Consider the following 10350-nt stretch of genomic DNA (forward strand, 5'->3'; position numbering starts at 1 on the left):
CAAAGGAAGAAAATGTTCCAACATTGATTGTGGTGATGACTGTACAACCTTTCTCAGTACTGTTGAGTTATTCACTTGTATGAGGCATTAATGATAATAATAAAATCAATTAAAATAATATATTTTAAAATCTTTCTTTTCTATCTCCTTTATAAACTGTAGATAAGGAGTCTTGTGGTTTGACAAAAGAGCCCTGATAGTATAATGCAACCGTTCTCAACCTGTGGGTCGTGGCACCTTTGGGGGTCAATTGCCCTTTCACAGGGTGGCCCAGTTCATAACAGTAGCAAAATGACAGTGATGACGTAGTAAGGAAAGTAATCGTATGGTTTGGGGTCACCACAGCATGAGGAACTGTATGAAAGGGTCGCGGCATCACGAAGCTGCACAACCACTGCTCTAATGGGTTATCCCAAGTCAGCAGCTTGAACCTACCAGTACTTCAAAGAGAGAAGGATGAGCGTTTCTGCTCTTAACAATGTTCACAGTCTTCTAAGACCTAAAAACCAGTCCTACTCGGTCCCACTGGGTTGCTATGAGCCAGAATTTACGTGATGACTGTGGGTGTGGTGTAGTTTGGCTTGAAGCACCAAAAGGTCTTTTCATGACAAAGGATATCACTGCTGATGTCAGATCTTGCCTGAAAAGAGAGGATGCTACAAACATATTTACTTGTGATTAATTGACTAGGCAAACGCATTCAACTGCGAGGATCATAAAAACTATACATGGCCTTAAGAAGAATGAGAATTCTGGAACACTCCATTGTGCTCACGCAGAACCTGTACATGAATCAAAAGACAGTTGTGTGAATACAACAAGGGAGTGGTGCATGGTTTAAAAGCAGGAAAGGTGTGTGTGCGGGTTGTACTATACTCAGTCAATCTATATACTGAACAAAAGGTAAAGACACTGAATTGTATGAAAAAAGACTGTGGCATCAGAATCAGAGGAAGACTTGTGAACGACCTGCAATATGCAGATGACACAATCTTGTTTGCTGAAAGTGAGGAAGACTTGAAAACTTGCTGATAAAGATGAAGGATTGTGTCATTCAGTATGGATTACAACTGGATGGAAGGAAGATCAAAATCCTTACAACTGGAACAATGAGTATCCTCATGATACAGAGGGAAGATTCGGGGTTATCTGATACCCCAGAACTGCAAATGTCATCTCTGTAATTTTCATCTTCATTTTCTTTGTTAAACTTGTAATGATTGTAGCAATTCTGTTGGACTCTCATCTCCACACTCCCAAGTATTTCTTCCTCAATAACCTATCTGAATGGTGAACTTTGTTTACTTTTCAACCATTAATCCCACGGTGACAGCTGGGTTCTTCACAGTGCAACAAAATGATCTCCTGTGGGGCATGTGTTGCTCAGATGTTCTTCTTTGTGGAATTTTCAAGTGTAGACAGCTTCCTACTTGCTCTCATGGCACACATTCATCAAGTCGTAGTGTGCAAGTCCTCATATTATGCCACAGCCGTACCGTCAATGCATGTGCTTAATAACAGCAATTCACTTTGCTGGGGCTTCAGTGCATCTTCCAGCCATACTGGGCTCACTTTCCTCCTCTCCTCGTGCTGCTCCAAGGTGACCCATCACTTTCTGTGACATCCTTCACTCACCCCCAATGTTGGCTTTCTCCTGCTTTGTTATCTACTTCAAAGAGATATTGCCCTGAACTTCAGGATCTTTCTATGTCTTTTTGTCTAGTTAGTCATTCTTAACTTCTTATCCCTTGATATTCATCACTAGGACAAGGATGTACTTTTCAGCGTGTCAGAAGAAAGGTTTCCTCTGCTTTTGCTGCTCATTCAATGCTATGCCAGTATTCTAGTGAACTGCAGTCTTCATATATTTACAATCTAGCTCTACTCATTCCATGGACAGCGACCATATAGCATCTATGTTTATACAACAATAATGCTTGTGTTGAACCCAGTTGTCTATCGTCTAAGGAATAAAGAGGTTAGTAATGCATTCAAGAAATGCATGGAGGAGCTGAAGCCTATACTTAACATATAATTTTACTTATAGACATTAAAATTGGCTACAGTTAAGTATTTTTATATAACAAACTATCCCAAAAGTTAAGACCAAAAATCCCTCACAACAAACCAATTGATGTGGGATGGATTCCAACCCAGAGCAACCCCATAAGTGTTAGAAAGAATTCTGCCTCAAAGAAATTTTAGTGACTGAATTATTTACTTAGTTCCCCAGGACTTTCTCTGAAAATACCTTTGAGTCAGACTCAAAGTTTTCTTAGCGCTAAGTATTTTAACCATTTGAGGACAAAACTGCACATAACCCAAGACATGGTATTTTCTTTTTTTCAATTTTTTAATCATTTAAAATTACTTTTTTTATAGTGGATAGTCATCACTTGCCCCGAATGTCATTTGAACCCAATAATTAGGAGTATTAAAAATCATAGTTTTGTACAAATGTTGTCCTCCATTTCAGAAATCATGTTCATTTTCTCTCCAAGAAACCGGACTATCTACAAAGCCTTGAACAGATAAGGAATCCCAAGGAGATATTTTAGTTCATCAAAGTAGTGACTAGAATGGAAAAGGAAAATAAACAAATAGGGAGAGTTAGATATGTTCACATTTTATGTTTTATTTATCCAGGATAAGTGATATTTCAGATGATCTAGAGAAATGTAAGCCTAATGTATAAATGTGGGTTAAATTCCTGATACCAGTTGTTAGTTTAATAAAGGTCAACTAACTTGTTCCAAAAAAACAAGCGCAAGTTGTTCTTATCTTTCTTCTGGAAGATAATTTAAAAAGGAAAAGTGAAAAAACCTAAAAAGCAACAAGATTAGTTTTCCTCATTTAAAGAGTTATGTTTTTAAACACTGAGACATAATTTATTGCTTCTTATGAAAAGGAGCTTCCAATTGAAAAAGGACAAAGTATTAGTTAATTTAAAATGTTGAGCTTAAAAGGGGAAAACTTTTGTTAAAAAAAAACTTGTATGTGAACACTCATTACAGCACTACTCACCGTCGTTAGTGGGTGGAAACAACCAAAATGTCTGTGAATCAAATAAATAAAAGATGGCATGGTATATACAGAAAGTGGAATAGTATTAAGCCATGAAAAGGAATGACATACATAAATATGATGCAACCTTGATGAGGCTTGAAACTGTGTGTTCCAGGTAGGTTTATTGTGCCAACCTGGCAAATAGGAACATGTGGGATTAATAAGGTCACAGTTTGATTGGAGGGCAAAGAGATAAATGGTTCAGCAAGCCCCGCCTCTCTTTCTGTCTGACTCTGGTGATCAGATCAGCATGCAGCTGCTAGTTCTCTGCCTCAACTTGTGAGCTACACTACCTGTGAGATACCCAACGCATGGATCATGCCTACAGAGCTAAGAGATCTGCTTTGCCACACTGTTGGTGTATATATCACTTCAGCTTGGGACTGTTAGATCTTATTATCTTGCTGATTGGTGGTGACCCACCCTGCTGTTTGCTGCCTGTGGCCGGACTGTCTGCATTATCTATGGAAGATTCAGCTGTCTGCTTCCTTGATCTTAGACCCAGCTGCCCTCGTGAGTTGAAGGACCTCCAGTATACTCACTGTTCCATGGAAGTGAGTTGAACTGAACCCTCTGTACTGCGGTGTGGACTAGCCAGCTGCTATATTCCTTTGTGCTGTATCTATCTATCTATCTATCTATCTATCTATCTATCTATCTATCTATCCATCTATCTATCCATCCATCTATCATCTATTTATATATAATTATAAGCATCCTGTTTTTGTTTCTGTAGAGAACCCTAACACACTATGATAAGTGAAAGAAGACAGACACAAAAGGCCGAGGGAGTAAACAATTGAGAGTGACTGCTTAATGGGTACAGGGTTGTGTGTGTGTGTGTGTGTAATGGAAAACTTCTGGAACTGGATAATGTTGATGGACATACAACATTGTAAATATACTAAAAGTACATTTTAAAATGGCAAATATATGTGTTATACATGAATGGTATGACAATTAAAAATAAGACAAAATCCTCAAACTTTAAATTTTAGGCATAGTTTATAAATATGAAAAAAAGATGTTGATTTTTTTTCAAAGAAAATGACTCAAAACTTAAATTGTAGAAATTTGTAAAAAGGAAGATTGGGAGATATGCTTGCTTAAAAGGATCATGTTTAAGTGTAGCGAAAAAGGCAAATGACCACCACATGGAACAGTATATCTAAGGTCTTAAAGCCTTGTATTCAAGCAAGCAACCATCTAAGTAAGATATTACTAAGTTCACATGCAAAAAAGCACACCAACCTGTGTATCCAAAGATAACAAAATCCAAATATGATGAAGGGAAAGTATCAGAGCTTAAATTGTAAATACCCACTTTGTAGAAGGCTATCAAGAATAATGAGTTTCAAAATCTATCTGCAGAATTCCTAGTTAAATTATGTCTCTGGCAGATTACCTCTAGCCACAGGGGAAGGACTCAAACAGCTCTGTATCAGACAAAAGTTATTGTAAACTTGATTATCATGATGGAACTGTTGTATAATATGATGCCTGGTTAGCTGAGCTCCCTCTTGATTCAATGAGAATTTGATCCAGGTTGAAGGATTTCTTGCTTTTTCCGTCACCAAAACATCCTCCCTAACTTATTTTAACACTGTATCATTTCTTTTCTGTTGTTATTAGTCAGATTGTCCTGCTGACTCTGCTCTAATTCCTGGAGGTTTTGTGCCAGCATATCAATCCTAAATCTGTCTTCCTTTTTCATGTGTGCATTTATTGCTATCAAACTTCCTCCGATAACTGCTTTCTCTGATCTGGGCCAGTGCCCATTCATTTTGCAGTAGAAAGTTATTCATCCTCCAATTGTTTGCCATTGTTTCCTTAAGCATCCTTTTGTTGATTTCCAGCCTTATGGCATAGTGGTCCAAGGGGAAAGTCTGTCTGATCTTTATGTGCTTGAATTTACACAGATTCAACTTGTGTCCTAGAATGTCTTCTGCCTTTGAGTATGTGCCACGTGACCTTGAGAAGAATGTGAATTGCTTTTTAATTTGAGGGAGACCTCTGAAAAATGTCTATAAGGTCAAGTCACCAAATTGTTGAGTTTAGTTCTGTAGCTTCCTTGGTAAGATTCTTTCCCAGTGATCTCTCTTTCTCAGACAGTGGTGTATTAAAATCACCTATATGATTGCTGAGCCTGTGATTTCTTTTTTCATTTTTTGGAGCACTTGATTGAAAAATGTCATGGGTTTGGGTGTGTTTATATTTATTATGCTCACTGCTTCTTGGTCTACTCTTCCTGTGAACATTATTTGGTGCCCCTCCTTATCTCTTGTTATGATTTGTACTCTGAGATCAACTTAATCAGAGATTAGGATTGCACCCCTGATTTTTTTGAATTTCCATTTGCTTGTTATATTTCCTTCAGCTATTGATTGTCAGCCTATTTCTTTCTGAAAGCTTGACATGTGTTTCCTGGAGACAGCAGATTGATGGATTGTGTTTTCCAAGCCAGTCTGCTAGTCACTGTCTTTTAATAGGCGAGTTCAGTCCACTGAATTTCAGAGTTATTACATCCATCTGTGGACTCTGTGATGTCATCTCCTACCTTTTGTGCTGGTTGTTCTCCAACCTCCCTTCGTATCAGTGTGTTGTGTTTGTATGTGTGTGTGTGGTATGGCAATTACATAATATCCTGCCCACTTGTGAAGGGGTGAAATCTAGTCTGTGAATCAGGTCATAGCTTGATATCCTGATTTGGAGGCACGGCAGAGATAAATAGCTCACTGGAGGCCAAGCCTTCACTCATTTTCTGCTTGACTCCCTGTGAGACATTCCTGTTGACAAGCCAGATGTGCTACACTGATGGACCAGGGGCTGGAGGAGACACATGGGGTGCCACACTAGCACTGAGAGGCTTCCACTGTCACTGGATCCACAAGACTTCCCACCCACTGGCCTGTGATCTTTGTTCCTTCATTTGGCATCATTGCATATGCTTCATGAGTCTAAAGAAGAATTTATAGACTGGTAATGAACATATGGTCTAATATCGGGTTTATTGACTTGACCTGGACTGGGCTAGGATTTTTCTTTAATTCACTATTGCTTTTTGCTATAAAATTTTCTGTTATACACATGTGGGTATCTCTAGATTTGTTTTGGTAGTTTACCCAGACTAACGCAGTGGGGGTTCATTCTTACCATCTTTTTACCATTGAGCCTGTGCTATTTTGCGGTTGTTTGTACTTTGTTGACCTCTAAGTGGAGTTTTTCTAAGTGTTGATCACAAAACCCACATGGAGGAAGCATACCAGCCTCTGTGATCACAAGGTGTTGATGGGATCAGGTATCAGGCATCAGAAAACCCAAAACCATCAAGGGTTTAGGAGCTCCTGAACAAGGGTTTAGGAGCAGGGACCCAAAACTAAGGTGACCAGACATCCCATTTTTGGTGGAACAGTCCCGATTTTTAACAATTTTTCCTGAGTCAAGTGGCATTTTAAAAAATTCCCAATTTTTGGAAAGAATGCATAACAAGCTAGGGTCTACAGTTTTCAGCTGCCATGTGGCTATTTTGCCAGGATATGAGTTTTATCAATGGTGTCCCACAAGTGTCACACTTTACCAATATTAAAATCTGGTCACCCTTAAAACCCATCTGTAGACAATACGACATCCTTTCACAGAAGAGGCACAGGAAGGGATAAGCCAGACAGGGTGCAGTATAGCACCAACAAACACACAACATTTCTCTAGTTTAATGCTCCCCTTCTCCCACTACCATGACCCCAGTTCTACCTTAAAGATCAGCTAGACTATAGCAGGTACAGTAGTAGAGATAAAAGCTCTTGACAAATGGAATCCAGGACAGATAAACCTCTCAGGATCATTAATGGTAATATTGACACCATGAGAGTAGGGGGAAGTTTAGAGGTGAAGGGTGAACCGATCACAATGATCAACACATAACACCCCTCTACTCAAGAGGGGATGAATAACAGAGGCATGGGAGGAGGAAGACAACAGATGGTATAAGATATGAAAATAATAATAATTTATAATTTATCAAGGGCTCATGAAGGTGGGAGGGTGGAGGAGGGAAGGAAAAAAGAGGAGCTGATATCTAGGGTGAAAATAGATAATGTTTTGAAAATCATGATGGCAACATATGTACAAATGTGCTTGATACAATTGATGTATGGATTATTATAAATTAAGAGCTTCCAATAAAATAATTTTAAAAAGAAAAAAAAGGCAAGAGTCAGCAAAGCTGTTCCACTAAGAGACCAATTTTCTGTGGAAGTCTGAAACCAGTGATTGTAAATAAATAAGCTTTTGCCACCACACTACATTGCTGAGCAAAGCAATAGGTTGCTATGAAATTATTTGGCTTATTATTTAGGTCAACATGATTGAAGACAGTTCTGAGCCAGTCAAACCATTCCTGGGCACTGAATGCCACCTCAGGCTTCCCCTGGAGCATTGGGCACCACAGTTCTTTTAGCCAGCTCAAACCTATATTTGGCTGGTGAATTTGGTAATTAGAAAAGTATGATATCATCCTTAATTCATGTGCAACTGTGGGTAGCAGGTCAAAAGAAAATCAAATTTCAAAGGCCTTTTTTTTCTTGAAGGATCGACATGTTCTTTTTATAGCTCTTGGAATCCAGGTTAAATGATAAATCCATCAAATTAATGGTGGCAATAAATTTAATGACTTTTCTGGGGGAGTATTGAGATGGTTGACATTGAAGTCTAATTTCTTCACAAGTGTCTATCCAGTGATGAAATTAATTTCCCATTTGGCTATAGGGTTTCATTAACGTTTGTATGTATTGTATGCTAGTGCATAGCAGGCACAAAGGTGTTACTGAATTCATATGAAATTTGTTCATGAAGAGATAAGTACTTCACAAAGTAAGGTTTCCATAACCAGGCTTTTCAGCTCTTTTGATAGTATTCCATATTCAGGAATCAGAAATAAATCCCTATAATTTTGATACTTCTGCATAAGGTGCAGGCAGCATGACTTGTGGATGAAGCTAGATTTTTCTCAGGCCAGCAAGTGCTTAGCCTGCTCAGCTCAGCACTGTCATGGTATTTTTAATAGCCTCCTATGGATGTGAGAATTAGACACTGAATAAAGAAGACCAAAGAAAAATCAATGCATTTGAACTATAGTGCTGGAGAAGAATATTCAAAATATCATGGACTGCAGAAAGAACAAACAGATCTGTCTTAGAAGAAATACAGCCAGATGTTCCTTTGGGGCAAGGATGGAGAGACTTTGTTTCATTTACTCTGGACATGTTATGAGGAGAGACCACTCCCTGGAGAAGGACATCATGCTTGGTAAAGTGGAGGGGCAGCAAAAAGAGGAAGGCCCTCGATAAGATGGATTGACCTAGGGATGCAACAATTGGGAAAATATCAAAACAATTAAAAATTGTTATTAATGTAATTATTTTTTTAATTGTGGCAAAAATATACACAACAAAACATCTTCCAATTCAGAACTTCTTCATGTATAATTTAGTGCTATTGATTATACTCTTTGTGTTGTATAACCATTATTGATATCCTTTTCCAAACGATTCCACCACAATTAACATAAACTCGGTGCACCTCTGCAATAGCTCTTCCTCTTCCACCCATGGTAACCATTGGTCAACACTGGTGTCTTCTTTTTTTTTTTTAGTGGTCTTCTTGATATAAAATTCACATATCATACACTTCTATATTTAAGTCACTTTAAAAACTAGTTGTATATACACCATCACAATCAGTCCTAGTGCTCCCTGCCTGCTCCTGTAATTGTTTGCTCCCTATTTCTCCTCACCCTTCCCAATCCCAGATAAACCTTCAAATCAGTTATTGTCTCTATGCATCCATTTCTCTGTGCTTCCTAACCTGAGGAACCTGATAGAAACAATAAAAGCAAAAACCAAACAAAATAAGAAGAAAATAACAATAATGATAAAGATAAAAATAAAAAGAAAGAGTAAGAAAGAAAAAACCACCAACAATATTAAAAATCCAGAGAAGAAATTTCTGCCATGGAACAAGTGAGAAATATTTAAGTCTAGAAAAATTTGGATTGGGTTAAGGGGGAGGTCAATTGACCAAGTATCATATTATGCCATAGTTCCATCTACCATACTTTATAATAAGTATACGATAATCTCTGTCTGATGGTAAATCTGTATAAGGACAAGAGTAAGGATGATGCAGGACTGGGCTGAGTTTTGTTCTGTTGTACTTAGCATCTCCACGAGTCAGAACTAACTCAACAGCATCTAACAGTAACAACTGAAACCTTTTGTTATCCATGGGATCTCATTTTTTGACTTTGGGGTTTAGTGAGAAACTGCTGACTTCCTTTTACTGTGTGCTGCCACACAGTAATATCGGCCTGTATAACTATGTGAATCTGAAGAAATAAGTTTCATTCCACTAACCCAAGCACCAGAAGAAACACTTTCAAGACATATGTGTTTGACTGACCGTATCACTCAAGCTGTGATATTTTCAATTGCTTCACATGTGTATGAAAGTTGGATGTGGAATAAGGAAGACTGAAAAAAAAATCAATGCATTTGGACTTCGGTGCTGGAGAAGAATATTGGAAGTACAATGGACGGCCAACAGAACGAGCAAATTTATCTTGGATGAAGTACATCTGGAATGCTTCTTAAAGGCAAGGATGTCAAGACTTTACCTCACATTGTATGAACATGTTATCAGGAGAGACATGTCCTTGAAGCCAGGCATCATGTTTGGTAGAGGGGCAGTAAAGAGCAAAAGACATCAACAAGATGGATTGACATAAAAAGAAGACCTTTAAGAAGATTGATTGACATCGTAGATGTAACAATGAGCTCTACTGTAACAATCACTGTGAGGATACTGTGGGACTGGGCAGACTTTCTTCTGTTGTACGTTGGTTTGCTATGAGTTGGAACTTATTTGACTGCACCACAACCACTAATTGTGCCACAATTCATATTACCTCTGAAAAATATCTAAAATGTTATTCAAAATGCCTTTCATTGCTTGAAGTACAAGATTTCAGCAACAGTTCACAGGATAAACAATCCAAACTTGAAAGGGTTAAAAACAGTAAAACGTAGTATTTCTTAGTTAACCGTGCTATTGTTAACCAGGCATCTCCTATGCTACGTTTGCCAGATTTCATTGGGAGATTATACCAAGTAATGATAGAAAAGTTGCTGCCAGTCCTTCGTAAATGTATTCAAAATGTAGAATAAGGAGCACTTCCTGAGTCCTTCTGTGAGACTAGGGTTACTCTGACACCTACAGCCAGACAAAGGC

At 38.2% G+C, this 10350-nt stretch overlaps 1 pseudogene; it reads right to left on the reverse strand.

Moving 5' to 3' along the window:
• Nucleotides 1-7279: 7279 nt before the first annotated feature.
• LOC142445649 (ribonuclease P protein subunit p40 pseudogene) lies at nt 7280-9754 on the reverse strand (annotated as a pseudogene).
• Nucleotides 9755-10350: the final 596 nt, after the last annotated feature.

Source organism: Tenrec ecaudatus, chromosome 4 (genome assembly GCF_050624435.1).
Source record: "Tenrec ecaudatus isolate mTenEca1 chromosome 4, mTenEca1.hap1, whole genome shotgun sequence".
Classification (NCBI taxonomy): domain Eukaryota; kingdom Metazoa; phylum Chordata; class Mammalia; order Afrosoricida; family Tenrecidae; genus Tenrec; species Tenrec ecaudatus.